Genomic DNA, 23,762 nt, shown 5'->3' with positions numbered 1-23,762 from the left:
TCTGTTAGCCGAGAAAGCCGGACAATGACAGAGGAAATGCTCCAACGTCTCATTTGTATCTATTGGGTTGCCCAAAAAGTAATTGCGGATTTTTCATATAGTCGGCGTTGACAAATTTTTTCACAGCTTGTGACTCTGTAGTTGCATTCTTTCTTCTGTCAGTTATCAGCTGTTACTTTTAGCTTGCTTTAGAGAAAAAGTGTAAAAAAAGTATATTTGATTAAAGTTCATTCTAAGTTTTATTAAAAATGCATTTACTTTCTTTTAAAAATTCCGCAATTACTTTTTGAGCAACCCAATATATAGAAATATTGTTTTTTTAGAAATTTCTATTCCATAAAAACTTGTTTTTTGTTAATTCTGAATTAAATTTCATAAAAAATTTTGACAAAACTCAGCTTTGAATTTTTTTTTAAAGAAAATTGTGTTAAATTTTATTTTTATAGAAACTTTTGTAAAACTTTGTTTTCTATAGAGAATTTGTATCCATTTTATTTCCAAAGAAAATATTTCTTTTGTAAAATTTTTCTGAAAATTTTTTAACAATTTTATTTCTATTCAAAATTTTGTCATAATTTTATTTTTATATACAATTTTGTCATAATAATGTTTCGTCTGTTTTCGCTTTTCTTTTTTAGGTCTTCAAATCTTATTGAGATTCCATTGCAGGATATTCTATTAAAAGAATAGCATAGCAAAAAACATTTAAAAGTCAGCAGAAGTGTGGTGTTGCTAAAAGCATTGAACTGGTTTCCCGTATCGCGATTTCATTTTCGACCAAGAAAAATCATTAGCGGGAAATGATGAATCAAGTCGTCCTAAAGAGCCCTGTTCCAATTCAGAAGGGTGTTTTACAACATACTCTAGTTTGAATGGTTGCAAAGCACCATGATCCATTTGACATCTCCCGCTGTTGATTTTTCTTGGTCCAAAATGAAATCGCGATACGGGAAACCACCCAAATTCTTCTAGCAACAACACACTTTTACTGACTTTTAAATGTTTTTCGCTATGCTATTCTTTGAAAGCATTAAACAATGGTCTAAAGCCGGACAATATCCTGTAATGGAATCTCAATAATTTTATTTCTATAAAAATATTAAAAAAAAATTTTCTATACAAAATTTTGTTTCTATAGGAAATTCCCTTAACAGTTTAGATCTGTACACAAATGTTGGTATACACTTTAACGATATATTAAAGATAATTTTTTTTTAATATTTTAATTATTTTTATGTTTTTTACCCAACTTAACATTCTACCATTTTTCCACTAACGTGCATAAAGCCTCAATAAATCGAATTGAAAAATGTTTGCAAGGTTACGTACACACATGCATGCAGCCGCCTGCACTCCTCCAGCCTATATAAACTCAAGCAGTGAGAGTCAAAACAATTGTTAGCACAAAAAGAGAATTCAAGCTCTGTTAAATAACACACAACTGTTAGGCAGTTTCACTTTCAGTTGCCATGCGCTCACACAAATTCTCATAGACGATAGTGAGAGTGGTAGTACCATAAGCCCCAAACATGAGCATTAGGCAAAAGAACATGTAGCAAATGATTCTAAAGAGAGTCGTTGATTTCATTCTTACTTTGCACAAATGGGGGGTTCTTGGGGTAGGGGATCTTACAGAGCTTTTGGTATATGTTGCTGGTAGTGCGGCCATCGATGTTCTCAATTTTGGGGAGTGCATAATGTATTGCAAATAAAAGCGAATTTCAGTTAGAGAAAGTACCTCAAATGATACGGTTTATAGACGCGTTGCCCGATTTAACGTCGATTGTGTAGTGTAGTACTGACGACTAGTGCTACCTACCACCACTGCTGCTACTGTTACTGTTTTTCTATAATCATAACAACAAACCCCAAGAAAACGAATAACAAAAACAAAACAAATATTCTCGGATGTAGAAAAAAAGGAAGCAAAAAAAATAGTAAAAGAAAAAAGGCAACAACCCGAAAGTGCTGCTAACTACTACACTGCAAGTGAAAAGTGTATGCAAAGGCGAAAAAACCCGAAAAGTGTAAAACAAGTGTTGTAGAATGTAAAGAAGAAGAAGAAGAAGAGGAAAACAAAATGGAAAAGAAAAGCATACATTTTTACCAAACAAAATAAGTTTAGAAAAGGTATATACCAATAAAAAGCTGCCTGCAAGTGAAATCAAAATTGAAAATAATCTTCAAGCCTATTGCAAAGGTGGGTTCAAAAAAGTGTGGTGATTTACCTAAATGGTGTATATCAGCAAAGAAAAAACAAATTATTTTGCATATGGAAGTATCCCATTAAAACTTAAACGGAAGGAAAATTGTTTGTCATATATGATTTAGTTGAATATCATCATTCAATTATAAAACTGAGCTGGTGTGCGTGTGTGTATGTGTCCTTGTCCTTGGTTAATGCACAATGTTAAATCAAGGCTCTCCCTCTCTTGCTTCAATGTGCCATTGCTCTTGCTCTGTAAAGCTCTCTTGGGCGGAATAAAACTAAAAAAACGATGTTTCGCTAGACATTGGCCTTCCTTGATGTTTCCCCACGCCCCCCAAAATGCAAGCCAACAAACAAAAAAAAAAAAAAAACAAGAAATAACATGAGAAGTTTTCACGGACACCATTTACAGTTCCTGTTATCAAATGTCAACAAATATTAAATATGTATGGCAATGTAAATGATAACAGAGGCAGAGTAAAACGATGAATTCTAAGCACACTACACGTCGAGGATAATGACGTAAATTTGCAAAACAAATAGGTAAAATGGAAAATTTTAATAAATGGCACATGAGAAAAACTTTATTAACATTTTATATTAATTAAAAACTTAACTACTTAAAATAAAATGGAATATATTAAAATAAAATAAAATGAATTAATATAAAGAAATAAAATAAAATAAAAATATAATAAAAAAAATTTTGTGAAAATGAAAAGTCTTAAACATTTTTTCAAGTTGTCATATCTTATTTATAGAAAATTGTGTTAAAAGTTATTTTTACACAAAATTTTCTAAATTTTATTATTATGGCAAATGGTGTAAAATTTTTATACCCACCACCGAAGGATGGGGGCATATTCATTTTGTCATTCCGTTTGCAACAGATTAAAGTATCCATTTCCTACCGTATAAAGTATATATATTCTTGATCGTCGTAAAAATCGAACACGATCTAGCCATGTCTGTCTGCTGAAATCACGCTAGAGTCTTAAAAAATCGAGACATTGAGCTGAAACTTTGCACAGATTCTTTTTTTGTCCATAGGCAGGTTAAGTTCGAAAATGGGTTATATCGGATTATATCTTGAAATAGCCCCTTTTAGACCGATCCGCCGATTTAAGGTCGTAGGCCCATTGAAGCAACATTTATTATCCGATTTTGCTGAAACTTGAGACAGTAGTAAAACTTTCCACGTTTTTTCAGAGTTGTGTTTTTTTAAAAAAATTCTAAATCAGGCCTGGTCCGCTGCGTCTTCTTTCACTCTCTTCTACCTTTTATTTGAGTTCTATATTTCCTAGGTTGGTAAATAAGTCCTGTTTGCGCCTCTAGAGTGCGCAATTCTTATCCGATTGGAATGAAATTTTGCACGACGTGTTGTGCTATGATATCCAACAACTGTGCCAAGTATGGTTCAAATCGACATTTTACACAGGCCTCCAACATATAATTTAATTGTGGTCCAAACTGGACCATATCTTGATATCGCTCTAATAGCATAGCAAATCTTATATATTTTTTGCTTAAGAAGAGATGCCGAGAAAAGAACTGGACAAATACGATCCATGGTGAAGGGTATATAAGATTCGGCCCGGCCGAACTTAGCACGCTTTTACTTGTTTAGTCTACACTGATCATACAAACAATCAAAGAAATAAACAGACAGATTGATTTCTATATAAGACGATCGCAATCAAAGAAATAAACAGACAGATTGATTTCTATATAAGACGGTCACAATTTTTTTTATAGACTGAAAGGTGTTCAAAATTTTTTTATATAAAATTTTGTTAATTTTTGTTTTACAAAAATTTGTGACAGGCGAAACAAATCATTTTTTGTAAAATGTTGCACTATGTTGACAATTTTTTTCCTTAATAAACTTTGTCACTTGTTTCCAGCTGAAAACTTAAAATTTTATCTCTATAAGAAATTTTGTCAAAATTTAATTTCTAAAGAAAAAACTTGTCAAAATTTTATTTCTCTAGAAAATTTCGTTAAAGTTTTATGTCCTTAGAAAATTTTGTTAAAATATTATTTGTACAGAAAATTTCTATAGAATTTTGTTTCCATACAAAAAATTTTTCAAACTTTATTTTGTACAAAAATTTCTGATTTAAACATTATTTTAGGTAAAAATTTCAAATTGGTTTATTAGAGAGCTTCCTTTAAATTAAGTTTTGTAAATGGGGCTGTTAATTTCGGTAAAAAATTTTCTAAAAATTGTATGTGTATAAAAATGCCTTCTTTTCCCTACATAGAGCGCACACTTTTTGGCATCTGACAAACAGATAGTCATTTCAAGCAGACATATTTACTACACAAATCGATATTCTCCTCAAAGTTAAGATAGGGAGGCCTTTTATTATCAGATCTGAGTTCTTACTCTTCCTCTGTCTCTCTCTCTCTCTCTCTCTGTTAAATGTTAATGTTAAATGTTCCTCGCTCTACTTCCCTCCAAACATTTGGAAGTGACTTTCTCACTCCCTCCCAGAATAGTCACTTTTTAGGTCCTTTTGGATGATAGTTTGTAGAGATTTCAAGGTTTACAACAACAAAATACATTAGTGTCGGAATTCTATCATTCATGTTTCGCTAATTAGTTTCTCATAATCAACTGTTATTGCTGCAAATTTAAAAATAGATTTTTTGTTGTTGTTTTGGACGCTAACTCAAAAAATCCCAAACAAGAGAATGTATGTTAACTTAGCCTTCTGTAATGAAGAAAGGCCGGTAGCACAGAGGGATAGCATACGCCTCACAATCGTAAGGTTGGCTGTTCAAATCCCAGTCAGGGAAAATCATTGCAAATAAAATCTTCGATTATTAATCCTGATTTGGAAAAGAAATAAATTTGAAAGAGAAATAAAAATAAGCCTCACTCTAAAAGGTAAAAAAAAACATTTGGCAAATAAAAATTTATTTTTATAAATGACGTTGGTAATCGAATTTTACACTTTTTTTAGTGCCTATTTAGTCACTCATGGGTATATATCGCCAAGTGGCACGTTTTCTCCCGTACCGAGACACTAATTAGAGTAAAAAATGATATCGCCTAAGATTGTTTTCAACTTCCTTGAGTGCAGATTTAGTGACTCGCACGATAGAAAATGTTTGGAGGGTTATTTTCTCATTGAATTCAATTTCAAGTGAGTGTGAGTGTGTATATGCACTAGTATGCTTGGTTGTGTTCATGTCGTGATTTTCCCCATTGTCGTCATTCACTGTCACTGCCAATGTCAAAGTCGGCTATTGTAGTTTAACAGTTGTTGTTGTTTGCTAATATATTTCGTTGATAGTTTGTCGTCGTCGCCAACGTTACAGTAGACGTCGAAGTCTCGTTGATGGTTTTTGTTGTTGTATAAATTTCGTTGGCGTTTATTTTTGTTGTATTCCTCTTCCATCTATCATTCGCCTCTTACAAGTTTACATGGTGTTTTTGTTATTGTTATGCTTCATGATTCGTTAACATTTCAATTTCACAGGTGTGATAATGTGAAAACCCGCTAGCAGCAGGCTGGCTGCTGGCCTCCTTCAATATGAATTTTGTTGTTCGACTTAGAAGTTTGTGTGTGTGTTGTATTCTAATGTACCGTTATGTGATAGCTCACCTCGTATGCCATTCTACCCACCTACCTCCTGAGAGTTGTTTCATGGCAAAACGGAAGTGCGTTTAAATGTCAATTAATTATGATTTGAATTACAATTAAATTTTGTTTTCTTTCTTTTGAAAATGACATAAGCATTAGTGTCAAAGTGTGGGTGGGAGGAATAAGGGGCGCTGAGTCTCCTTTGGTCTCTCTCTTATTGTAGTTTTAATCACTATACCCAAATTAGCGAGAGAACTCTCAATGGCATTAGTTGCTATAGGTTTTCCGTGTTGGCTTGTTGTTATTTTTTGCACAGTAGCAGCTATAAAATGTGGCTATTTTTAGCCTTCAAGCCTATCAAGATTTTAATTCATTTGATAACCCTCCTCCACTCGTAGTGTTTTTAAAAATAATTTGTTTGGCAATTTTAGTATATTTATAGCAAAAATGCAAATTAATATAATGTCGCAAGGGAGTTCTTGTTGTGCTCTTGAAGTGGTTATACAAATAAAAACTACACTGAAAGTATTTTAGTTATGAATTTGGAGAAAATTGGGGCACAAAATACACCAAGTATAAACAAGTTTTATCAGGACAGGATACAATTTTCGTATTTCAGCCCAAAGAAATTGTTGGCAAAATTGAATTTTTAAAAAAAATTTACCAAAATTAAAATTCTAAAGAAAGTTTTTCCATAATTGTATTAAAAAAATCACAAAAATTTTTATTTTATAGGAAGTTTTATTTATTTTTAGAAAATGTTATTTGATTTTATGAAATATAATATCAAAATTTTGGTTTTAATAGAAAATTTAGCTTGCATTTCGTGCAGAAAAATATTCCAGCATTTTCTTTTTAAAGGAAATGTTGTCATTAATTAGAATTTTTGAAGAAAAATTTACCAAAACAGTAATTTTGTAATTTGTAATTTATTTATTACATTTATTTACAAACATACACTCATATATATATATATATATATATATGTATATATATATATATTTGTTATATATGTATATATATATATATATATGTATATATATATATATATATATGTATATATATATATATATATATATATATATATATATAAAGTGAACAAAATGAATTAATTAATTGATCAGGAATTAATGGACTTAGTTGGTCCGAAAAAAAGAAATTATTGTAAATATATAAAAATAAAATAAATAAATAAATAAGCCTTACCATTCATCAGCGTAATGCAGTAAAATGTTACCAAAGTCTGGTTTTAAATGTTGCCGAGTTACTGAGTAATTGCAGATCGTTAGGAAGTGAGTTCCAGAGACGTACAGCGAGCCTCCGATGATTTTTGGGAATGATTTTTTTACCTCTAATAGATCTGGCGAAATCAATGAATCCTTACAGATATTGTGATGCCTGCGTGTAGATCAGTTTGTGCAGGAAAGCAAGCGACCTCAAGTACAACAAGTGCTGTAAGGAGACGTCATACAGGGATAAAGAGTATTCAGAGATGGAGTCGCGCCGTCTCAAGCCAAATACATAACGAGTAACGCTATTAAAAAAGGTGTTTAACTTGCGTCTACTTACCGAGTCGCAATTAGCAAACAACTCACAGCCGTAGAGAATGCCAGGAACAAGAAATGTCTTTGCCAAGAGAGACCTAACCCGCAGCGGAGTAACCGAACCCAGAGAGCACGTAATTTTGAATATCCCTGACCAACAACAGAGTCGATATGATTACTCCAAGTCAGAATGCTATTAATAATCATCCCCAAGTTAATCCCCGTCGTTAATGAATACACCGACATCACATGGAAAACGAGACAGCCTGTTTCTGATAACAACACACTTGGACTTTACAGGGTTGAGACACAGGCCATTGGCTTTCGCCCACATGCTGACTCTTGAGAGATCATGAATAAGCAGACGTATGTTTTCAGCAATCTCATCCCTCGGACTGCCGATATATATCTGTACATCGTCAGCATACATATGTGCCTCACTATAAGACAATTGACTCGTCAAGTCGTTACTGTACAATGAAAAGACCCAGGAGGACCCAGAATTGATCCCTGAGGAACACCTTTTAAAACCAGCAGAGGCGACGATAGAGAAGACTTATAACTGTTGGACTGAGTGCGGTGTGACAGGTACAACAAAATGCCTTAGAATGGTCAAGAAGAACAAGGAAATTTATCTTGTAATTCTCCAAATTGACCCTGATCCTCTCAGTGACCTCTGCCAAGGCAGTTACGCAGCTGTGGTTAGGTCGAAACCCGGACTGTCTCACATATAACAAAGAGTTATCGTTGACAAATGACGACATTTGCAAATGCAGCAATTTCTCAGAGACCTTTGGCAAGTAACAAAGAACCGTAATTGGTCTATATTCCTTGGAATTCATAGGCAGTGGGATGACCTTGGCATGCTTCCACGTTAATAAAAAATAGCTCATGGTCAAAATCCTATTGAAAACATAAGGAGTAGCAAGAGTCATACAAATCTAGGATCAATGCCATCAGATCCGACAGCGTTAGACTTTACAGCCGCAACACACTCAAGGACATTGGCGGGTTCAATACAGCTGAAGCCAAAACCAGAGTCGTCATCGAGAGAGGGGGAGATATTGAAGCCATAGAAATTGGGATCAACTGTGATCTGTGGGACATTAACAAAGGCATCATTAAGCCCATTGATGTCCAAGTTTGTTGAACATCTATAAGTATCTTTCCCAATTCCTATGTCTCGAATAACCTTCTAAGTTCTCTTGGAGCCTATTGCAGAAGTAAAGCGTCTTGTAGTAGTCTTTTTTGGCTATTTTAATCAACTTATTGACGTAGTCTCTTGCTGAGCGAAAGGCATCATGTAACTCAGGCGTCCTGAAACGTGTCCACCTGCGATGCGACATATTCCTCTCTTGAATAGCCGAACGAATATCCCGGGAGAATCACGGTTTCGATCTGGAAGGCACTTCTCTTCCTGTATAGACAACCTGGCAATATTTTTCCTTTTCAAAAATTTTAAATTTCACAGAGAATTTTAATTTTACAGAAAAGTTTGCCACAATTTTAATTTAATAGAAGAAATGTTGCTTACATTAATTTTTAAAAAAATTGTAAGAATTTTATTTTTTTACCCACCTCCGAAGGACGAGGCTATAAATTACATATGTTTATTCACGATCTTCGTAAAAACCTAGGACGATCTAGCCATGTCCCTTCATCTGTCTGTTGAATCGCGCTACAGTATTCCACAAGTGAAAGTGTGTTAAGTTCGGCCCGACCGATCTTTGGATACCCACCACCGAGGATATATAAATCATCCAATTTTATTATAACTCCACTACCATATATTGGGTTGCCCAAAAAGTAATTGCGGATTTTCATATAGTCGGCGTTGACAAATTTTTTCACAGCTTGTGACTCTGTAATTGCATTCTTTCTTCTGTCAGTTATCAGCTGTTACTTTTAGCTTGCTTTAGAAAAAAAGTGTAAAAAAGTATATTTGATCAAAGTTCATTCTAACTTTTATTAAAAATGCATTTACTTTCTTTTAAAAAACCCGCAATTACTTTTTGGGCAACCCAATACATTGTTATATATAAATAGAGGATGGTCTGGATCATATTTGATTCAGGCCCCGAGAACTCTTATACACGTCACAGTTGCAGCGAAAATAGGCAAAAAATCCGCTTTTTATCGACATATGTCGGGAAGCTTAAAACAGATATTTTTTTTCAATCTCAGTGAAATCGGGTAATAAATATAGCTTTTATGAGCTTCAGACCCTTAATCGGCAAATCGGTTTATGTGGCAGCTATATCTGAATATAGTCCAATGTGAGCCATATTTGGATCGGACGTCGGAAAACTTAAAACAGCGCAATGTTTCAAATTTCATCAAAAGCGTGCAATAAATGCAACTTTTCCGGCTTTGAGACCCTAAATCCGCAGATCGGACTATATGGCAGCTTTATCTAAATATCGTCCGATCTGAACCATATTTAGGTCAGATGTCGGGAAGCTTGCAAAAACTCCCTGTTTCCAATTTCAGCGAAATCGGGTGATAGATGTAGCTTCGACGGGTCTCAGACCCTAAATCGGCAGATCGGTCTATATGGCAGATATATCTACATATAGCCCGATCTGAATCATACTTGGACCTGATGTCGGGAGGCTTACAATAAGTCACGATTTGAAATTTCAGCTTTTATGGGTCTCAGACCCTTAATCGATCTGTCTTTATGGCATCTATATATAGAAATATAGTCCAATTCGAAAGTCTCTTCTTCGATGTCCTCATAGCTTCTGCAAATGTCGTTACTGGCAACCTTCAGTCTGTTAACATGTTTTCCGATAAGACGGTGACATGTCATGATGGACACAATGACAGAGACGGGATTTAATTGCTGCCTGGCTGTCTGTGAAGATATTTATTTATTTAAATGACCGGTTCTAGATCTTTAGAGTACACCCCAAAGCCCACCTGGCCGTCTAGTTTGGAAACATCCTTTGTAACTTCTATTACCAGGGATATCGTGGTTCCAATCGGTTCTATCAGGAATAGTGGTACAGTACTTTTTATCAAAGAGCGGCTCAGATATGGTGTAAGCCACACAGCCACAAGCCTGGAACATCGGACATCAAGGATAACACAGTTTCCGTAGCCGCCACATGACCAAACAGAAAGCTTCCTTAGCCGCACGGCAGTATTCGCAGCTATTTGTCTAGCCACAATGTTCAGATGCATTAGATGTAGCATTAAATTCAGTGCATCAGATGGTGTCGTCTTCAGTGCGGCTGTGATGCACCAACAAGCCATCCATTGAATCCGGTTGTTTATTGAACAGTAGGTGGACATTTGAAGCGCCGTCTACCAGACCACAACACCATATACCATATTGGTCTGACAACTGCAATATATACCCAATGCATGACGCGCGTTCTAAACGCCCAACTTTAGTCAGTGGCTCTCTTGCAGGTGTATAGGGCAAGATTTACCTTTCTTGCCCTTTCCAAAAAGTTGGATTTGAAGTTCATATTCTTATGCTTTCTGTAAATGGAAAAATAGAGATATTGAGCTGAAACTTTGAAATGAACCGAGTATGGTAGCAAATTATGGTAAATTCTCATTTCATGGACAAGTTTTCTCAAATCCTAGTTTTATAGAAAATTTTGCTAAAGGCGTATTTATGTCGAAAATTTTACTCTTAAAAATTTGGTAAAATTTTATGCAAAATTCTGTCAAAATTTTAATTTGAAAGAAAATAATTTTTCTACTCTTATTTTTTCTTAAAATTCAAATTTAAAAAAATTTTGATTTTGTTCTGTTAAAAAAATTTTTTTCTAGTAAATTTTTACTAAATATTAATTGAAAATTTTTATATATATATGATTTAAAAAAAAAAATGCAAATTTTTTATTTTATAGAAGAAATTCGGGCCAAAATTATATTCCTTTAGAATTTTCGTAAAAGTTTTAGTTCATAGAAATTTTTCTGCAAAAACCTAAAATTCATGGAAATTTTTTTGGGTTTTTCTTTTTATACCCTCCACCATAGGATGGGGGTATACTAATTTCGTCGTTCTGTTTGTAACTTCTCAAAATATTCATCTTAGACCCCATATAAAGTATATATATTCTTGATCGTCATGATATTTTAGGTCCGTCCGTCGGTCTGTCGAAAGCATTCTAACTAAGCTGTCTAAGCTATCCGCTTGAAATTTTGCACAAATAGTTCTTATAATTGTAGGTCGGTTGGGATTGTAAATTGCCCATTTATCCATTGGTCCATGTTTTGATATATATGCCTTATAAACCGATCTTGGATCTTGACTTCTTGACCCACTAGAGGGACGCAATTCCTATCCGATTTGGCTGAAATTTTGCGTGAGGTGTTTTGTTATTCATAACCTGGTATAGCTGCCGCATAAACTGATCTTGGATCTTGACTTCTTGAGCCTCTATAGGGCGCAATTCTTATCCGATTTGACTGAAATTTTGTACGTAGTATTTTGTTGTGACATCCAACAACTGTGCCAAGTATGGTTCAAATCGGTCCATAACCTGATATACCTGCCATATAAACCAATCTTGGGTCTTGATTTCTTGAGCCTCTAGAGGGCGCAATTCTTATTTGACTGAAATTTTGTACGTAGTATTTTGTTGTTATATCCAATAACTGCGCCAAATATGGTTTAAATCGGTCCATAACCTGATATAGCTGCCATATAAACCAATCTTGGGTCTTGACTTCTTGAGCCTCTAGAGGGCGCAATTCTTATCCGATTGGAACGAATTTTTGCACGTGGTATTTTGTTATGATGTCCAACAACTGTGCCAAGAATGGTTCAAATCGGTTCATAACCTGATATAGCTGCCATATAAACCGATCTGGCATCTTGAGTTCCTGAGCCTCTAGAGATCGCAATTATTATCCGATTTGCCTGAAACTTTGTACGACGGATTCTCGCATGACCATCAACATACGTGTTTATTATGGTCTGAATCGGTCTTCAGCCTGATACAGCTCCCTTATAAACCGATCTTCCTATTTTACTTTTTGAGTCCCAAAAAGGCCCAATTCTTATTCGATTTCGCTGAAATTTTACACATAGACTTCTACTGTGGTCTTCCACACTCAATTCAATTCTTTTCCTTTATCCTTTGTTTGTCTAAAAAGAGATACCGGGAGAGAATTCGACAAATGCGGCGTTAAGTTCGGCCGGGCCGAACTTTGGATACCCACCACCTCGGGTATATATATAAACCACCCTTCGTCAAAATTCGGTGAAAATTGCATACCTTATGTCCCATAGCAATGTATATCGAAATATGATCCGATTTGGACCAAATACTAATAAGTACAAGTCATTGTTCAATTGTGTATAACAAAATATTGGTCTTTTTAGCAGCTATATCTAAAAGTAAACTGATCTGAATCATATACAATATGGATGTCGAAAAGCCTAACATAAGTCAATGTGTCAAATTTCAGTTAAATCGGATTATAAATGCGCCTTTTTTGGGGCCAAGACTTTAAATCGAGATATCGGTCTATAAGGCAGCTATATGCCAATCTTGATCGATCTAGATCAAATTGCAGAAATATGTGGGGGGCTTAACTTAACTCTCTGTCCTAAATTTCGGCAACATCGGACAATAAATGCTCCTTTTATGGGCCCAAAACATTAAATCGAGATATCGGTCTATATGGCAGCTATATTCAAATCTGGACCGATCAGGGCAAAATTGAAGAAGGACGTCGAAGAGCCTAACCAAACTCACTGTCTCAAATTTCTGCGACATCGGACAATAAATGCGTCTTTTATGGCCCCAAAACCTAAAACCTAGATATCGGTCTATATGGCAGCTATATCCAAATCTGGACCGATCTGTGCCATAATGCACAAGTATGTCAAGGGGCTTAACTGTCCCAAATTTCGGCGACATCGGACAATCAATGCGCCTTTTATGGGCCTAAGACCCTAAATCGGAGGATCGGTCTATATGGAAGCTATATCAAAATCGGGACCGATCTGAGCCAAATTGACGATGGATGTCGAAGGGCCTAACGCAACTCACTGTCCCAAATTTCAGCAAAATCGGATAATAATTTTGGCTTTTATGGGTTTAAGACCCTAAATTGGAGGATCGGTCTATATGGCAGCTATATCCAAATTTGGACGGATCGAAGGATGTCGAAGGATCTAACACAGCTCACTGTCCCAAATTTCAGAAAATCGGAAAATAAATGTGGCTTTAATGGGCCTAAGACCCTAAATTGGAGGATCGGTCTATACGGTCTGGACCGATCTAAGCCAAATTGACGATGGATGTCGAAGGGCCTAACAAAACTCACTGTCCCAAATTTCAGCAAAATCGGTTAATAATTTTGGCTTTTATGGGCTTAAGACCCTAAATTGGAGGATCGGTCTATATAGCAGCTATATCCAAATTTGGACGGATCTGAGCCAAATTGACGAAGGATGTCAAAGGGCCTAACACAACTCGCTCTCCCAAATTTCAGCACAATCGGATAATAAATGTGGCTTTTATTGGCCCAAGACCCTAAATCGGCGGATCGGTCTATATGGGGGCTATATCAAGATATAGTCCGATATAGCCCATCTTCGAACTTAACCTGCCTATGGACAAAAAAGGAATCTGTGCAAAGTTTCAGCTCAATATCTCTATTTTTGAAGACTATAACGTGATTTCAACAGACAGACGGACAGACGGACGGACATGTCTAGATCGTCTTAGATTTTTACCCTGATCAAGAATATATATACTTTATAGGATTGGAAATGGATATTTCGATGTGTTGCAAACGGAATGACAAAATGAATATACCCCCATCCTTCGGTGGTGGGTATAAAAAGGGCCAATTCTTATTCGATTTCACTGAAATTGTACACATAGACTTCTACTGTGGTCTCCCACACTCCATTCAATTAGCATTGCAAATCTTTTCCTTTATCCTTTGCTTGTCTAAAACGAGATACCGGGAAGGAATTCGACAAATGCGATCAAAGGTGGAGGGTATGCAAGATTCGGCCCGGTCGAACTTAGCACCCATTTATTTTATTTAAATTTAATAGAACTTTTTGAAAGAAGATAAAAATATTTTAGAAAACTTTATCAAAATATTTATTCGTTAAAAATAGGTAATTTATTTTTTTAAATTGACTAATTTTTTGATAAAATATAATATGTCGAAGTCTACATTTATAAAAAAAATTCTAGAAAATGTTTAAATGAAAAGATTTGTCTTCAGGTTTCTCTGAAGACTTTTTGGGAAATCGCTGCTCAAGCTTCTCGGGATTACAAAAGCCAATTTCTTAATCAATCAATTCAGTAAAATTTATTTCAAAATATTTTGTAAAACTGACTATCGATTCTATTGCAAGAAAAAAAATCCTAGAATTCCTAGTAATAAGCGAAACTAACCTGCTATTGGTCTAACCGACTTTATTTGCATGATACGCAATTCCAAGAATCAATTTTGTTCATATGCTATGATCTGAATTCTAAGCATTATGTCATGAACAGGTTGGCACATACCACACACACACACACACGCACACTGGGGATTGTTCAATTTCTGATTTTATCCATGATTAATTATAAGAATAACAGTGTAATAACAGTGGGGGCATAATAATAGCAAAAAAATTTCAGAATTGTTGAAAGTACAAAAAAATTATATTTGCCAAAAAATCTGTTTCTATTTCCATAAAATATCCAATAACAGAAAATATACATATGAAGTGTATGTACAGATGTGTATGGATATTTTGTACTATTGCCAAATGTACGCGAAGTGTATGAGCGCACTTTGTATTTAAGTGTTTGCGGCAGTAAAATATTTCAAGGTTAGCTTACTTTAGACGTATTAACCACCATCATCATCAACAACAACAACAACAAAAATACCCATAACAAAAAAAAAAAAAAAAAAAAAAAACAAAATAGCGACATCCAACCAATAATAAATTGTGTGAAACAAATATGGAATGAAAAAAATGTGTTTGAATAAAAAAAAAAAATTAAATAACAACAAAACGCATGAGTGAAAATAAACATAATGGAATGAAGCAGAAATTATAGAAAAAAAATACTTATAAAATTAATTTGTTCTAATTATAAATACCAACATGTATATTTAGCAACATAATTAAAGGCATTTGTGTTTATTTCTAGGCTTACATTATTTTTTTTAGAAAAAAAAAATGGCAAAAACTGAAAATACTTTGTGAAACAAATCAAAACATCAATAACAACATATAAATACACATAAAAACTATATGTTTGTTAAAAAAATTTAAAAACAATATAAAAAAAAACCCAAAAACAAATTGTTCATATAAGTTTGTGCAAACTTCTATACATTTGTTTTCATTATTTACCCAACAACAAACAAAAATTATAAAAAAATAAAAAAAAACCCCACATCTAAAACAACATCTAACATCAAATTTTTCTGCAATCAATGGATATTATTTCTACATTAAGAACCAGCATATTTATAATATCATTTTTATTAAGGTAAGTCGAAAAAAATAATTAGAAAAACAAAAAATTTTAAATTAAAATGGATAAGAGTTAAAAAAACAAGTAAAAAGGCATTAAGTTCGGCCGGGCCGAACTTTGGATACCCACCACCTCGGGTATATATGTAAAACACCTTTCGTCAAAATCCGGTGAAAAATGCATCCTTATGCCCCATAGCAGCTATATCGAAATATGTTCCGATTTGGACCAAATACTTATAAGTACAAGTCATTGTTCATTTGTGTATAACAAAATATTGGTCTTTTAAGTAGCTGTATCTAAAATTAAACCGATTTGAACAATGCACTAAACGGATGTCGAAATGCTTAGCATAAGTCACTGTGTAAAATTTGAGTGAAATCGGATTATAAATGCGACTTTATGGGACCAAGACTATAAATCGGGATATCGGTCTATATGACAGATCTGGACGGATCTGGATCAAATTAAAAAAGGATATCGAAGGGCCTAACACAACTCACCGTCCCAAATTTCGGCGTCATCGGACAATAAACGCGCCTTTTATGACCCCAAAACCTTAGATCGAGTGATCGGTCTATATGGCAGCTATATCCAAAATTGGTCCGATCTGCATCAAATTGATGAGATATATCAAAGGGCTTAACACAATTTACTGTCCTAAATTTCAACAAAATCGGGTAATAAATGTGGCTTTTATGGGCCTAAAACCCTAAATCAGGGGATCGGTCTATATGGCAGCTATAACCAAATCAAGACCGATCTGGGCCAAATTGACGAAGCATGTCGAGGGGCCTAAGACAACTCACTGTCCCGAATTTCAGCAAAATCGGATAGTAAATGTGGCTTTTATGGGCCTAGGACCCTAAATCGGAGGATCGGTCTATATGGCAGCTATATCCAAATCTGGACCGATCTAAACCAAATTGACGAAGGATATTGAGCGGCCTAACAGAACTCACTGTCCCGAATTTCATCAAAATCGGATAATAAATGTGGCTTTTATGTGCCTAAGATCCTACATCGGAGGATCGGTCTGTATGGCAGCTATATCCAAATCTGGACCGATCTGAGCCAAATTGACAAGGAATGTCGAAGGGCCTAACTATACTCACTGTCCCAAATTTCAACAAAATCGGGTAATAAATGTGGCTTTTAAGCGCCTAAGACCTTAAATTGGAGGATCGTTCTATATGGCAGCTATATCCAAATCTGAACCGATCTGGGCCAAATTGACGGAGGATGTTTAAGGGCCTAACACAACTCACTGTCTCAAATTTCAGCAAAATCGGATAATAAATGTGGCCTTTATTGGCCTAGGACCCTAAATCGTACGATCGGTCTATATGGCAGCTATAACCAAATCAAGACCGATCTGGGCCAAATTGACGAAGCATGTCGAGGGGCCTAACACAACTCACTGTCCTAAATTTCAGCAAAATCGGATAATAAATGTGGCTTTTATGAGCCTAAGACCCTAAATCGGAGGATCGGTCAATATGGGGCCTATATCAAGATATAGTCCGATATAGCCCATCTTCGAACTTAACCTGCTTATGGACAAAAAAAAAGAATCTGTGCAAAGTTTCAGCACAATATCTCTATTTTTGAAGACTGTAGCGTGATTTCAACAGACGGACGGACAGACGGACGGACATGTCTAGATCGTCTTAGATTTTTACGCTGATCAAGAATATATATACTTTATAGGGTCGGAAATGGATATTTCGATGTGTTGCAAACGGAATGACAAAATGAATATTCCCCCACCCTTCGGTGGTGGGTATAATAAATGTGGGATATGTTGGGTGAATTTATGATTATATGCCTACTAGGGTGGTGATTTATTTATAATCTGTCGTCCCTGTATTATATTTTGATGAGTTTTTATTTACGATTAGATAAATGCGTAAAAATAACCTCGCGCACAACATGATTTAAAAAATGTCCCAAAAATTTTATTTCCAAGTAGTTTGTGCGTAACCTTTTCTATACTCATCACCATAGCACGAAAGTAAATCGAAATATTGAGTGCCTCGATTATTTCCATAAATTTCCATTTGAAATTTTAGGTTTCTGATGTAAAAGTATTGTAACGAAATAAATGTCTTCGCGACATTATAAGGTGCGTTTTTCTATAAATCGTTCAGTGTATAATATACTAGCTGAACCGGGCCCGCTCCGCTGCGCCTTCTTTTGCTTTATATGGAACAAAATTATCCTTTAAGTATTTATTTTCGACAATTAAAGACCTTTTAGTGAAATACCACGCTACGAAAATAGTTTTTGTATGCATATCGCTTGGCTAACAGTTCAACAAGTTAAATGCCTTTATCTGAATCCCTTTACTGATTCATGTATTCGCTCAACAGGTTTAGGGTCATTTGAGTTTGGATGTTAGATGTACTCCATTCTTAAGAGACTTTATTTGAGCCCGATATTCTCATGGGGATTGTGCGAGTAAAAAGGCTCCCAGGGTGACAGTTGGTGGATTTAGGGGGTGGTGTGAACACCCAGAAATTTGGTGGGTATATTTGTACTCTTAGGGAGGGGGCGGTGCCCCAAATACATTGTCCCACATTTGGATCTCAGATTCGTATTCTACTCCCAAATACCTTTACTTGAGCCCCATATTACGATGGTCAATAAATAATTGCTGTTTGTGGGGTGTTTTTGGGAAGCGTCCGTAGACCCCCAGAAAATTTGTTCCGAAAATGGGTATCAATTTCGTGCTCTACTCCCAAATACTTTTAATTGCAGCCACACCTTGACCTGGTCTGGAAATATGTTCGATTTAGGTGTGTTTTGGGGAGTATCGTACTCTACTCTCAATATCATTTATTTCAACCCCATATTGCCAATGGACTCAAAGTTGGATATCAAATTCGTTATGTTATCTCAAATACCTTCCATTTAAATCCCTTACTGCAAAAGTCAGCAAGTATGTTCGCTTAGTGGAGAGCTCCACTCTCTTTAAGACCCAAATTGTCATGGTGAGCAAATACGTCCTATTTGGAGGCTATTATGGGGGTGGGACGTTCCCTAGACAGTTGGTCCCGAATGTTGATATCAGATTCGTGGTCTACTCCAAAACACTTTTCATTTACGACCCATATTTGCATAGTCGGCAAATATGTCCAGTTTGGGGGGTGTTCTGGAGGATGGGGCGGCCAATCAGTGACTTTCCGTGAAACAATATATCTGCTTTGTATTCTACTCTAAAGTACCTCTTATTAGAGCCCCATATTGCAATGGTCAGCAAATACTGCCTATTTGGGTGGTGTTATTGGGTGGGTTGGGCCCATAGACACTTTTTCCGAATATTGATATCAGATTCGTGGGGTACTTCCAAAGACCTTTCATTTGATGCCCATATTGTTATGCTAGTAAAATTGTGCTCTTTTAGGGGGGTTTTTGGGAAGGGGCGGCCCCCAAAACACTTGGTTCCACATTTGGATATCACATTCGTATTCTATACTAAAATACGATGGTCAGTAAATAAGTCCTGTTTGGGGATGTTTTTAGGGAGGGGCGGCCACCCAACACTTGGTCGCACATTTTGATATCAAATTCGTATTTTACTCATAAATACCTTTCATTTGAGACCCATATTGCCATGGTCGGTAAATATGTCCAATTTAGGAGTGCTTTGGGGGTTTAGGTGGTCCACCAAACACTTAGTCCGACAATTGGATATCAGATAAGTTTTCTAATCTTAAATACCTTTTATTTGAGTCCCATATTGTCGTGATTGGTCTATATATATATTTTTTTATAAGTTTTAGGGGTAGGGCGGCCCCCCCATGTACCGCATCCGAAATCTGGACACCAAATTTTTGCTTGTAGGTTACTATAAGAGACCACACAAAATTTCGCTTAAATCGCACCACCCATCTCCGACATCTGGCGTTTCTGAAAATTAGGGTAAGGATGAGGGTCCGCTCCACCTTCAGATATCATAAAATGCACCATCTGTGAAAATTTCAAGAAAATCGGTTCAGCCGTTTTTGAGTGTATAAGGAACACACAAACAAACAAACACAAATTCATTTTTATATATATGTGTAGGATCTCCTAATTTGACTCTTTGAGCCTCTAGACGGCGCAAATCTTATGCGATTTGGCTAAACATTATTTCAACGATATCGAATGTGGTGTTCTATTACGACTTTCAACAACTGCGTGAAATACGGTCCAAATCAGTCTAAAACCTGATATAGCTCCCATGTAAACCGGTCAGTCGATCATCCTCATTCGGTTCCTGGAAGCTTTAATTTGTGCTGGTTTGACAGAAGTTTGGTATGTAAAATAAAATAACACCCTTCAAATTAACTTATTTTGTATACATTTTTAGCAGAATCGCAGGTGGTGGGTTTGCATAATTCGGCCCGGCCGATCTTAGCACGCTTTCACTTGTTTCATATATCTTCTGAATAAATTTATTTAGGTCATTAATAAATAGCCAAATGTCCATTCATTCGTACAACCGAAAGAAAACTCAAAAGTCATCACCCTAATGTCTACCTTACATTAAGGAAAAGCAGGATTAATTTGCTCATATCAATGAAAGCGATACAAATTTATGCTCTATGATCCAATCCACTTTGTGGACAAGTGCCGCTGGCACTAGGAGTAGATAAACACCGCTGAAAATTTTTTCTGATGTTCTCGCTGGAATTTGAACCTTGGCATTCAGCGTCATAGACTAATCACTGAGCTACGCTGTAACTGTAATATCGGTTTGAAATTTGCCGAAAACAACAAGAAATTATCTATCGATTTCTTTTTTATACCCACCACCGACGGATGGGGGTATATTCATTTTGTCATTCCGTTTGCAATACATCGAAATATCCATTTCCGACCCTATAAAGTATATATATTCTTGATCAGCGTAAAAATCTAAGACGATCTAGACATGTCCGTCCGTGTGTCTGTTGAAATCACGCTACAGTCTTCAAAAATAGAGATATTGCGCTGAAATTTTGCACAGGTTCTTTTTTTATCCATAAGCAGGTTAAGTTCGAAGATGGGCTATATCGGACTTTATCTTGATATAGCTGCCATATAGACCGATCCGCCGATTTAGGGTCTTAGGCCCATAAAAGCCACATTTATTATCGGATTTTGCTGAAATTCGAGACAGTGAGTTGTTTTAGGCCCTTCGATCAATTTTCCGTCAATATGGCTCAGATCGGTTCAGATTTTGATATAGCTGCCATGTAGACCGATCCTCCGGTTTAGGGTCTTAGGCCCACAAAAGCCACATTTATTATCCGATTTTGATAAAATTTGGGACAGTGAGATGTGTTAGGCCCTTTGACATATTTCTTCAGTTTGGTCCAGATCGGTTCAAATTTGAATATAGCTGCCATATAGACCGATTTCTTGATTTAATGTTTTGGGCCCATAAAATGCTCATTTATTGCCCGATGTCCCCGAAATTTGGAACAGTGAGTTAAGTTAAGCCCCTTGACATACTTCTGCAATATCGCACAGATCGGTCCAGATTTGGATATAGCTGCCATATAGACCGATATCTAGGTTTTAGGTTTTGGGGCCATAAAAGACGCATTTATTGTCCGATGTCGCTGAAATTTGAGACAGTGAGTTTGGTTAGGCTCTTCGACGTCCTTCTTCAATTTTGCCCAGATCGGTCCGGATTTGAATATAGCTGCCATATAGGCCGATCTCTGGATTTAAGGTTTAGGGCCCATAAAAGAGGCATTTATTGTCCGATTTCGCCGAAATTTGGGACAGTGCTTAGTGTTAGGCTCTTCGACATGTTTATGCAACTCGGCCCAAATCGGTCCAGATTTGGATATAGCTGCCATGTAGACCGATATCTCGATTTAAAGTCTTGGCCACATAAAAGGCGCATTTATAATCCGATTTCACTGAAATTTGACACAGTGACTTATGTTCGGCTTTTCGACATCCGTGTCGTATATAGTTCAGATCGGTATGAGGTATATGAGTATAAGGTATGAAATTTTCACCGAATTTTGATGAAAGGTGGTTTGGATACCCACCACCCGAGGTGGTGGGTATCCAAAGTTCGGCCCGGCCGAACTTAACGCCTTTTTACTTGTTATTGCTGAGTCGTAATGGCTTACTGCACTTTGTGGACAAGTGCCGCGAGCACTAGGAGTAGATAAACACCGCTGAAATTTTTTTCTGATGTTCTCGCTGGAATTTGAACCTTGGCATTCAGCGTCATAGACTAATCACTGAGCTACGCTGTAACTGTAATATCGGTTTGAAATTTGTCAAACCGTTTTTTGAATTTGGTGCATGAAAGTAACATAAAACTTCATATAAGACAGATGATATCAAAGAAACCTTCCAAATATACGTTATGCTTGGATAGAAATACATTTTGGGAAACTGTGCTATCTTACATATAAAATTCAATTTGTGTTTGTTTGTATGTTTGTTTGCTTGTTTGTTTGTCGGTTCGTTCCCTATAGACTCAAAAAGGGCAGAACCGATTACCTTGAAATTTTCACAGATTGTGTAGGTTGGTCTGGAAGGAAACATAGGCTATACAATTTTTTGATATCGAAGGGGGGGCGGACCCTCCCCCTTACCCCCCCAAATATCACCCAAAATCAAAAGTGGACCGATATGGACAATATGGGTATCAAATGAAAAGTATGCGGGAGTAGATAACGAATCTGGTACACAAATTCATGTCAACATATAGGGGGTCACCCCAACTCCACAAAACGCCTAAATGGGCACATTAGCCAATCACGGATATATGGTACTCGGTTTGTGTGTTCAGTATAGACTTAAAAACGGCAGAACCGACTTTCTCGAAGTATAGGGGGTCACGCCACCCCTCAAAAACGCTTTGAACCATTATTAAAATATGGGACTCAAAAGAAAGGTATTTGAGAGTAGAAAACGAATTTGATATCCAATTTTGGAATCAAATGTTTTGGGGTACGCCCTTAAGCACCCGCTAAACTGAAATTCATTTTCGACTTTGGAAATCTGGAGCTCCAATCAACGCTATTTGGGAATATAAAATGAATTTGATTTCTATTCTCATTGCAAAGTGCCGATGGCCGCACCAGCCTTAAAACACCCTCCAAACGGTTCATATTTACCGATCATGGCAATATGGGTCTCAAATAAAAGGGATTTGGGAGTGCACAACGAATTTGATATCCATATTTGAGTCGAAATGTCTGAGGTGCCATCCCTCCACTAAAAAGCCCTTCTCATTACCCTAATTTTTAAAAACACCAGGAACCGAGCAGAGGCAAACTTCTCTCACATCAATGAGTGCTTTCCGATTCAAGATTAAACCCAATGATAAGCGTCCTTTTTTTATAGCCGAATCCGTACGGCGTCCCGCAGTGCGACACCTCTTTGGGGAAAATTTTTTAAATTTTGGTTTCCGATTCAAGATTAAACTCAATGACAAGCGTTATTTTTTTATAGCCGAATCCGTACGGCGTCCCGCAGTGCGACACCTCTTTGGGAATTTTTTTTTTTAAATGACGATGCATGGCATCTTAACTCGCAACTGTAGCCATCATTAAGAGGGGATACCCACCGCTTTATCCCATGTTCTCGCCAGGATTCGAACGCGTTCAGCGCCATAGGCTACAATGGCATAAACAAATGTAAATTTTGTCTATGAACATTCCACTAAGAAAAAGGGGGCAAACTTCTCACATATTAATGAGTGCAGTCCGATTCAAGTTCAAACTCAATGATAAGTGTCCTCCTTTTTATAGCCGAGTCCGTACGGCGTGCCGCAGTGCGACATCTCTTTGGAGAGAAGTTTAACCTGTCATAGTACCTCACAAATGTTGCCAGAATTAGGAGGAGAAAACCACTGCTGAAAAATTTTCTAATGGTTTCAGCAGGATTCGAACCCAGGCTTTCAGCGTTTTAGGCGGACATGCTAACCCCTGAGCTATGGTGGCTA

The 23,762-nt window shown here is 36.2% G+C and overlaps 1 protein-coding gene across 4 annotated transcripts in view; it reads left to right on the top strand.

Annotated features, from left to right (window-relative positions):
* LOC106090298 (ecdysone-induced protein 75B, isoforms C/D) overlaps nt 1-23,762 on the top strand; it is a 456,620-nt gene that overhangs the window by 14,479 nt on the left and 418,379 nt on the right. For 2 of the 4 annotated variants that reach the window (XM_059361199.1, XM_059361195.1), the window contains exons 1-2: nt 1,732-2,200; nt 15,488-15,832. The gene's annotated coding sequence lies outside the window, so the exon portion shown is untranslated. Of the gene's footprint in view, nt 1-1,731; nt 2,201-15,487; nt 15,833-23,762 lie in introns of those variants that run through there. The other 2 variants (XM_059361198.1, XM_059361197.1) reach the window with 2 other exon arrangements.

Source organism: Stomoxys calcitrans, chromosome 1 (assembly GCF_963082655.1).
Source record: "Stomoxys calcitrans chromosome 1, idStoCalc2.1, whole genome shotgun sequence".
Taxonomy (NCBI): Eukaryota; Metazoa; Arthropoda; class Insecta; order Diptera; family Muscidae; genus Stomoxys; species Stomoxys calcitrans.
The sequence above is the reverse complement of the archived record's forward strand: the minus strand, read 5'-3'. Positions and strand labels throughout refer to the sequence as shown.